Source organism: Setaria italica, chromosome VIII, assembly GCF_000263155.2.
Source record: "Setaria italica strain Yugu1 chromosome VIII, Setaria_italica_v2.0, whole genome shotgun sequence".
Classification (NCBI taxonomy): Eukaryota; Viridiplantae; Streptophyta; class Magnoliopsida; order Poales; family Poaceae; genus Setaria; species Setaria italica.
In genome coordinates, this window is record NC_028457.1 from 2,781,951 (window position 1) to 2,792,395 (window position 10,445).

General features: G+C 45.4%; 1 long non-coding RNA gene across 1 annotated transcript; it reads right to left on the reverse strand.

Annotated features, from left to right (window-relative positions):
* Nucleotides 1-6,841: 6,841 nt before the first annotated feature.
* Nucleotides 6,842-9,139, reverse strand: LOC111258283. The gene is made up of 2 exons (XR_002678943.1): nucleotides 8,750-9,139; nucleotides 6,842-7,105 (listed from the first exon to the last, which is right to left on the reverse strand). It is a non-coding gene; the product is annotated as an uncharacterized LOC111258283 (long non-coding RNA).
* Nucleotides 9,140-10,445: the final 1,306 nt, after the last annotated feature.

The window sequence follows — 10,445 nt, forward strand, 5'->3', positions numbered from 1 at the left end:
TTAATTATTACATCAATGGTTTAATTGAGTCTCATTTAGGATAGAATTCGTTTTTATTATATTTCTTTCTACTTATTAGTTACTATATCCATAGTTTAATTAATGAAGTTGATTGAATTAATATATAATTGAGTTTGATTTTTTCCTTCTTCTTATTAATTATTACATCCGTGGTTTAATTGAGTTTTATTTATGGTAATATAGAATTATTTTTTATTATATTTCTTCCTACTTATTAGTTATTACATCCATAATTTAATTTAGTTTGTAGAATTGCGACCTATAGCTCATTAAATTAGTTAATATAACATAGAATTATTATTATAGATTGTTAAAGATGGATCATAGAGCATGGATGTATGGCATACGGATGCATTCACATACTTTCATGTTAGAGGTATCAAAGTTTGTGAAGGTTGCGAAGAAGCACGCTCGTATTTGTAAAGACAAAGTAAATACATTGTCCGTGTTTTGACAATAGCAACAATATTGTATGGGAGAATACTGATGTCATCAAGAGGTATTTGATAAAGTAAGATTTTGTGGATGGATACATAATTTGATCCCACCATAATAAGGTAGGAGGTACTTTCAACAACACAGACATCGATACTGGCTATGATGAAGTGGGTGGTGATAATGAAACAAAAATGATCATGTTATGATGGATGATGATTATGACCGTGGAGATCAAAATGGTGATCAAACAGATGTGCATGTGGAACCACAGGTGGACGAGGAACGTGATGTTGACATGGAGGACATGTTGCGCCACATTGAACCGGAAGTGTTGCTAGGGAGTGCTAAAGGGTTAGAGAATTTCTAGATACTCAAGGTGGCAAAAAAAAACTATATGTACGTGGGAGGTGGGAGGAAGGAATAGACAATGTTGCGTTTCGTCCTTCATCTTCTTATCCTGGAGGCTAAATTCGGCTGGTCGGACAATAGTTTCAATGATCTTATTACTCTGCTGGACAATTTGCTCTCGAAGTCTAACTCTGTGACATTTATCTGTCAACATATACAAGAACCCTCACAAATTCCATCAATCAAATGATACCGTGCAAGCCATTCACATCTATGACATTTATCTGTCAACATATACATATACAAGAATGTCAAGAAACCAGAAGTTTCCATCTCGATATTAGAATAAGAGACTTAACAACCTCGGTAGCAGTTCCATAATGTGATATTAATATTTTTGAGATAATCGTGAAGACTTTTATTGGGAGCATGCTCGAAACAAAGAAGCCTTCGTCGGACATCAGCCGCAACAAGCTGCCCATTGTATTGTATCACCTGCCGTGATCACTACTAAAAAAATGACCTCTACTACTGGTTTCCAACCCCCCTCTAGTACCGGTTGTGTAACCGGTACTAGCAATTCGGTACTAGAGGGAGGTCCCTTTAGTACTGGTTGATAACCGGTACTACAGGGTGTTAAAAAATTAAAAAAAAAATGAAATCCCCCGACCTCGCCGGCCTCCGCCCGCCTCGCTGCCCCCTCCCACCGCTGCCCGCCTGCCCGCCTCCCTCGCCGTTGGCCCCCGTCGGCCCCGCCCCCGCTGCTCCTGCCCCACGGCCCCGCTGCTCCTGTGGCCCTGGCCCCTCCGTCCCTCTGCCTCCATCTGAGCTCTGGCCGCCCCTCTGCGTGCACCCGCGCCCCTCTGCCTCCACCTACCCCTCTGCCTCCACCCACGCTCTGGCCGCCCCTCTGCCTCCACCCGCCGCCCCTCTAGCCTCCTTTCCACCTCCACCCCTCCACTCCGCCTCCTCCCGCCGCTAGCCCCCACCCCAACCTCCGCCTCCGCCCGCCCGCCGCTGGCCCCGCCGCCGTCCGCTCCCGCCCTCCGCCTCCGCCCATCTGGGAGAAAGAAGAAGAGGAGTGAGAGGATAAGGAGGGAGTCTGTGAGAGAGAGAAGAGGAGTGGGAGGATAAGGAGGGAGTCTCTGTGTGTGTGAGAGGGGGGGCATAAGAAGATGAGAGAGAAAAGGAGGCGCTGGCGGTTGGAGCCGGTACTAAAGGGTACAGTACCGGCTACCACCCGGTACTAAAGCTTTTAGTACCGGGTGGAGGCTCCACTCCACTCGGTACTAAAGGGTCTTCGAGGGCTCCCAAACTTGGACCCGGTACTAATGTTAATATTAGTACCGGGTCCAAAAGTGACCGGTACTATGCCTCGGGATGAGGGGTCATTTTCCTAGTAGTGGATGTATCAAAGCAGTAGCCTAATAATCTTACTATATTTTTTTGTTTAACCACTACGGGAAAGCATAAAGTCGCCGAGTGTAATTACTTTGCCGAGTGCTTTTTTTCGGGCACTCGGCGAAGCACCGTTTTGCCGAGTGTAACATAAAAAACACACGGCAAAAATAAAACACTCGGCGAACGACCGGTTTGCCGAGTGCCACCCAAAAAACACTCGGCAAACACCCAGGAGGCACTCGGCAAACTTTGACACTCGGCAAACTGACGCCCACGTGCCTTCCCCGTGCCGCCGCCGGCGCCCCTCCATGACGGCCGTTAGTGTTTGCCGAGTGTCAATATAGGGCACTCGGCAAAGGCACTAGTTTGCCGAGTGCCATGATGGGACACTCGGCAAACTATAGGGTTTGCCGAGTGTCTTTTCACACACTCGGCAAACATAATTTTTTTTTCCCCTCCTCCACCCTCCAAACTTTTTACACTCCACATGTATGGCATTTGGCACTGCATGGTAGAAGATGGACTATTTTTTGACCTGTTTGCTATATTTAATCAATTAATTTCATTTAGAGTAATTTTTTGATTTAAGTCAAATTTGAACTGCAGGTAGCCCTGTTAATTGGGTTGGATTTATTGGTTTTAATGGTTTGGTTTATATAATAAGTTCATTTGAATTGGTTTATAATGAGTTGCCCTGCTAGATGGTTTGGTTTGGTTTGGGTTTTACAAATAAATAGTTTGGAAGGTGTTTGGGGTGTGTGGTATTATTTTTGGATCTAAAAGACTCTCAACCCGTGGGTTGAGACCCATTAAGAACCCAAAAGCCTGGAGCCTCATCTATCAAGAGTCGGACCCTAAAAATAAAACCTCGCGTTCACACCTTAAAATTTTGGATAAATTGATCGAAACTTGTTACAGATGAATTAGTTTAACAGTCCGCTACTGTATGCAAAGTAGTACGGCTGGACTTACATGTGGGGCCCGCGTCAAGAGTCGGACCCTAAAACTAAAACCTCGTGTTCACACCTTAAAATTTTGGATGAATTGATCGAAACTTGTTGCAGATGAATTAGCTTGACAGTCCGCTACTTTGTGCAAAGTAGTATGGCTAGACTTACATGTGGGCCCCACGTTGAGAGTCACATACAAACTCAAAAAAAAAGTTAACTAATGGGTTTTTATTGGGTACCTAATGGGTTCTTATTGGGTTGTAACCATATTTGGCAAGTAATTTGTATAACTTATGCAATGGTAAGTTTGGGGTGGTGTGGTGTGTGATAGTGGAGGTTTGGTTTAGGGTGGGTTATATTTATTTTCTTATGAGAATAGATTGGTGTGGTTACAACATGGGTTACAACCCAATTAACAGGGCTAACTGCAGGTGGTTGGAATAATGGAATAATATGAGTGAAAAAATCATATTCATGTTAGTGAGTCTAAATTGAGGTCTCACCCAGAAAATGAAAAGAAATTTCGAACATTTTGCTAAGGAAACACGACTACGAACGTGTGGCCAAATGATTGTTTAATTCTCAAAAATACAAACGAAGTTTGAAAATCATGAGATTTTGCAAGATTCTTTGATTTCATATGCAGAGGCCGTGGTAAAAAATTGATAAGGTTTCGCACAAGTTTTGACATATGATGTTTACAATTCGAAGCATCTCCGGAGAGGTTTCAGAGAAGTTCAAAGGATCCGGTAAGATTTAGAGATGAATCGATAAATGTAATTCTCATTGAGTCCAAATTATTTTTTATAGGCTATAGAGAACATAGATAGGTTCATGTTAAATTTTGGGAAATTTTCAGATCCGTTTGGTAATTTTTATTCATTAATTGGACGTATATGAATTTAATAGATATAAATTAAATATGAGCTATAAATCCATGAAATAATGGTACAATATTACTTAAAAAATGGAATACGCAATGTTTAGTGAATTGGACTAGGTTTACACAAAGTTTACGTACTTTTAATTACTAAAAGTGTTGTTGTACATGCAATATAGGTAGGTGTTTGCCGAGTGCTACGCAGGGCACTCGGCAAAGGGATGGTTTGCCGAGTGTCACAAATAGGGCACTCGGCAAAGTTACCCCGGGTCCACGTCGCAGTGTCAGTGCGAAATTCGGGGAAAAAAAACTCTTTGCCGAGTGCCCCGGATCTAGCACTCGGCAAAGGGTATGCTGAGTGCTAGATCAAGGGCACTCGGCAAAGTCACCCCGGGTCCACGTCGCAGTGTCAGTGCGAAATTCGGGGAAAAAAAACCCTTTGCCGAGTGCCCCGGATCTAGCACTCGGCAAAAGGGTATGCATAGTCCTAGATCAAGGGCACTCGGCAAAGCCCCTGATCTATACTTCGAATCACGGGCGCCGGCCACACACTTAGCACGACAACATTAGCCGCAGCAGCCGCCCCGGCCCACCGCGCACGCGCATCGCAGCAGCTGCTGCAGCCCGTCTCCCGCACATGCCCCGCCGCAGCCGCCGCCGCCCGTCCCCCCGCGCCCGCCCAGGCGCCACGCGCCGCCGCCGCCCCGCGCTGCCGCCGCCGCCCGGGCGCCCCGCGGGGCCGCCGCCGACCCGCGCCGCCACCGCCGCCCGGGCGCCCCACGCCGCCGCCGGCCCGCTGCCGCCCGGGTCGGGATAAGGCCCCGGCCTCCCGTGCGGCCCCGGCCGGCCTCCCCTGCGCCCCCGGCCGACCTCCCGCGCCGGCCCCCCGCGGCCGTCCTCGTCCGGGCGTCCGGCCGCCGCACCGTCCCCCGTCCGGGCGTCCGGCCGCCGCACCGTCCCCCGGCCGCCCCTCCGGTAAGTTGAAAATATTAGAGAATGCAGGATAACATTGCAAAGAATAGAGGAAGAGTAGAAATTAGAAAATGTTGATTCTTCCTTGAATGGAAAAATATTAGAGAATAGATGAAGAATAGAGGAAGAATATAGGAAGAGTAGAAATTAGAAAATGTTGATTCTTCCTTGAATGGAAAAATATTAGAGAATAGATGAAGAATAGAGGAAGAATATTAGAGAATAGAGGAAGAATATTAGAGAATGCATGAATGGAAGAGAGGTGTGGTTGGTAATAGAGATGTGTGGTTGTGGTTGTGCTTGTTGGCCATCGTGCCAACTCTTTAGTGGGATTGTGGTTGTCGGCCATCGTGCCGTTTCTTATGTTGCAGGTTTTGGAAACCTCCCCGTGCAGGGGAGATGCTGCCGAAATTTTGACTTAAACAATGCTTTGTTTCTTTTGTTGCAGGAGAGGCTTACAAGGACCGTCCTCGACTCGTCACTTTGCAGGATAGCAAGGTGAGGCATGCTACACCTCTATTTCCGTATAATGTTCGTCGAGCCCGGCAGTACGCCCACGACCCACCGCTGCACACTTCCAGATGGAGGCTCTACAGGTTCTTTCTCTTCCATTCATCGTTCGTTTGTTGTTGTACTTTAGCTTTGCATTATAACATTGCAATAAAATATTGTAGGCCCAGGTGGAAGAATCAAGGAAGAAACAAGAGGAGATGGCGGCGCAGATGGAGGAAATGCGGCGGAGGATGGAGGAGGAAAACCAGATTAGGATGGAGCAGATGTTCCAGTACATGCAGAACTTTGCTACGAGCATGGGACAGACTTTGCCTCCGCCACCGCCGATGATGTTCCCTCCGCCTCAGCCACCCACGACTACTCCTGTGAGTCACTTGACACATTGTGTTTAAGATTCAATAGTTTAAATTTGACAACTTTAGATGTTACCTCAGAATGTCCTATCCTATGTGCAGAATCAATCGGCGGCTTCGAATAATGAAGATCAAGATTTGTCGCAGTGGTCTCCTTGGCCTCCACGGAAGTAGACTTGATTGTGAACAATGTGGAAACTAAATTGTGAGAAGAACTTGGATTTATGGATTATTTCGTGCTTATGTTGAACTATGTCTGTGGTGTTTATGAATTATGCCTGTGGTTGTGAATTATTCATGTGGTTGTTTATTACAAATGCCTGTGATATGTGTATTGTGAATTGAGAGGGGTCCGTTATACGTGGCAAAATATCGAAAAAGGGGCGGTTCTGGTCACTTTGCCGAGTGTTACACTCGGCAAAGAGGGGCCTTTGCCGAGTGTCGTGACCATAGCACTCGGCAAAGGGGCATTTCCCAGGTATAGGAAAGGTCCTTTGCCGAGTGCTATAGTCAAGGCACTCGGCAAAGGGGGCGGCTTTGCCGAGTGCCCGGGAGCCGGCACTCGGCAAAGGGACCGTGTTTGCCGAGTGCCACCTGTTTGGCACTCGGCAAACTCGCCGTTACCCAACGCCGTCAGTCCGCGGTTCGCCGAGTCCATCTGTTCGCCGAGTGTTTTTCAGCCGTCGGCAACATGTTTGCCGAGTGTCCGAGTTTTGACACTCGGCAAACTAGGCTTTGCCGACACAATATTTGCCGTGTGCCCTTTGCCGAGTGTTACACTCGGCAAAGGCTTTGCCGAGTGTTTTCATGCCTTTGCCGAGTGCCCCAGGCAAAAGTTCTGTCTCCCGTAGTGAACCCTTATCAGACATATAAGTTCATCCTCAAATTGCTTCTCAGAAAATTCATCAGTTTTTGAAAGAATCTTCACTGCTACATTGCCATTTCGAAGAACCCCCTTTCAAAGATACACAATATATCATTATGTTGCGACATTAATTTAGTTCCATGCAGTCAAATATTTGAAGAAAAACTTCGCACAGCCATCAAAAAAATAAATATCCATACCATATAAACCACTCCAAACCCACCTCTACCAATCTCTACAGAGAAGTTATTTGTAATATCTTTCAAACACGCATATAATAGCATAATTGGCTCTGCACTTGCATCAATTATTATGCGCTCCAGGGCTGCGCACTCATTATCTCGATCATCCAGTTCTGCAAAACCTAACACAGAAAAAGTATTTTTCGTTTTCATACATGCATACATATACACATACATATACAAAAAAGATCCTATGATTAGATCAAACTCATTTCTAACCAAATAAGATCCATGTGAAAAACAAAACCACTAAAGTAGTGCAAGAATTGATGCATGCATTTATTCTATGAGACAAATTTCGAACTGTTACATGTATAACTGTTGTACGCAGAAACAAATTATGCCATTTTTTATTGGTTTAGCATATGCCATTAAATTAATGGGCTTTGTTTCTAGAATGTGCAACAGTAAATTCTGTAGTATATACTTTAAACTAACTGTTACATATGTGATCTTCTAGGTGAATTATCCATACATATCACTCAAATATTGTTTGCACACTCCAAGAGGTAAATCCTCCGAAGTTCTTGAGAATGTAATAAGTGCACATAATGGTGTTATATGTTAGGTTAAATAGCCCCATAGGAGGCGGTAGAAGTGTAGTTGGAACTTGCCATGTCACATAAAAGTGGCATACTATATTAACACTTCTAGATTATTTATCATAAAAGAAAACTTGCATGTGTGGGACTGACAAAAGGAAGTGTAGGGTATTCCTTAAAATTCCCATAGTTGCATGTGGTTTTTGCAATTTTCTCGAGACATTTAAAGGTGCATCAAAAGTATAATACATTTAAAAAGAGCAATGGAAAGCAAACAAGATTCCTTATTAGAACATAAGAAAAAAAAATCTGCATATAGTTTTGTTTAAAATTTTCGAAGTTTCAGCTCTCCAAAATTTCTCCTGATGAAGTTTACAACCATGGGCTGTACAGCAACTGGGGGGAAGCTAGCTAGCATCAAACAAAGACAAAAACTTCTATGCTTGGCGGTTGAGCTATATTTCAAAAGGAGCTTGTGAAAAAATATGTCCCATCAAACTCACATGTACATTGAACTTCATTGGAGCAGTTATTTTCAGGACCAACAATATGTACATCATAGTGGAAGATATGATTAGACAGAGAATTAATCAACCGAAAAGCAAAAGGAAAGAATATATTATCTCAAATGGGCAAAATTAAAAGAGAATGTATATGCACTTTTTTTTAGTCAGGGCCAACCTGGAGAAGGCCTACCAGGAGTTTAGAACGAAGGAGCTGGGCAAGACTAATGAAGAGATTGGAAGAGGTAGATTTTGCTTATAGAACACATCCAGGAGAGGTCCACAGCATGCACAGTAACTAGTTAGTAGCATGCACGCATGAACTCTAGTCAGTTTGTCATATCCATCTGTTAGCCTTCTCAATATGTGCTTTGGGTTCTATACAAAGAGCATGGCATCTCCTTCGTAAATCAAACAAGAATTAAGAAGGAAATGCCTTCTTCTGGCGCGGCCGTGGGCAGAGCCCCAGCCCGTGATCTCGCTCCCTCAACCCTCTCGCTTTCTCGATCCTAACCCACACTATAACAATACGCTATAGAAATATATGATTGAACCTTTCTGGGCTTTATTGTGCCACAGAGGACACTAGAGATCTATCAGGTGATTCTCAAATCTATGTGATGGTCAAGTAAGTGAATGGGCTGAATCAGTTGATTAAGCATATCGATCAGCAGGTTTCTAAAATCAGCAGCAAGTGGGCATGGCAAAACCAATCACGAACCTGGAAGATTTGCAGGATAGCCGCTGCTGCGCGCCTTCCCAAGGAGGCGAAGGCGGCTCGCCGACTTTGTTGAAGCTTCTGTAACTATCCGCTAGCCACCAGATTGTTGTCCCTAAAATTCGACGATTTGTGCGCTGGTGGGGATACTTTCGGTGCAAGTTTTTCTGAAATAGAATCTTGTAAGTTTCAGCATACGGCCAACAAGGAAATAACAAGCATGGAATGCCTACTCAGTGACGAATACTCAACCGACCGGGTCAAGACTTTCTTTCTACAACTGTACCGGGTCAATTTCTTGCTACCATGCATGCATGTAGAACCGATGCTGCATCTCGCGACTGGTCCATGCCACGCATCAGATCAGCGTCATCACCGCAGAAATCAAGGGACCAATTTCTGGTTTGAGGGGTAAATTCAACGGGTCTAAGAGTTTGATGGTGTCAAAGATTTGGTTTCAACATTCAACTCAGGCAACAGTAGTTGAAGGGTTGGAAGAATTCAAGACTAACCGCTGGGTTCCGCAATTCCACAAACAGATGGAGCGCGTCCCTGGTCACCACCGGAGGCATTGGTGGGAGACGGTGTGCATGGTTGAGCACGTCGAACTTCAAAGCTGGCATGACTTGCGCGCGGAGCCACTAGTCTATGCAGGGGATGATGTGGAACGCTCGCGTGGCCCATCCTTGCGCGCGGCAGCAGTCGCGTTACCTCGACGCCTCGACCGTGTCTGTAGGACTCGTCGAGGCATACGGAGGAGAGCTCGATCGAGACCTTTGCCGACGCGGTACTGCGGGAATCACGTAGTGCGGTGATCGGTGAGCTGGATCGGCGCAGGATGGAGAGCCTGATGGTCACTCTGCCAGCGCGGCGTCGGGGTCATTGGCTCATTGCCGCCGCGTCGACCCGCTACAGACCGAGGTGGAAGGAAGGAAAGGAGGCATGGCACTGTGGTGGGCTCAGTGAGGAGATTGAGCCCGGTCCGAGAAACAGGTAAGTACCGGCGGGCTTTGTTGGGCAGCAAACGACCTGGGCCAAAATGATCAAAACACATTTATTTGTTGCTATCTGGGCTTTGCACCAGGCCCAAATTCAAAGGAACTTGATCTCTGCTCTTCCTCATAAATGACCATGCAGTAGTGTTCCTGCAAACTTAAACTTTTCAGAATTTTTTTTTAAAGGATCACATGATCGAAACACACGCTGGCAAGTTTCTTGACAAACACACAGGCGTCATTCCAATTGAAGTTATATTGAATGGTCTAAATTTTGTTTTTTTAGCTATTGAACGAGTGAAAGGTCTGGTGGCTGATCCGCTTGTGGACGCACATAACGCTCAGGTGCCCCTAACCCCACCCCGATCCCCGAATTACAATCCTCGCCCCGGCTCCGAACGGAGAATCGGGGAAAATATTAGCCCGGTTCCCGACCCCGTCGTATCCCCGAATCTAGCGGCCCCCGTGGGGAATTCATGCGACAGCAAAAAAAAAAAAACACTCGTTCGCATCATCTCAAAGCACGTTTCTAATTCATGTCATTACAATTTTTTACAAGAGTGCGTGGGACATTTACACGTAAGACATCACAGTTTGTACAAGAGCATTCTAAACTTGAACTCGGTTGCTTCAGGATCTTGGCTAGTGCGTTGATGCACCTTGCGCCGATGTGCAAGAATCAAAGAATAAAAAAAAACAAGAAT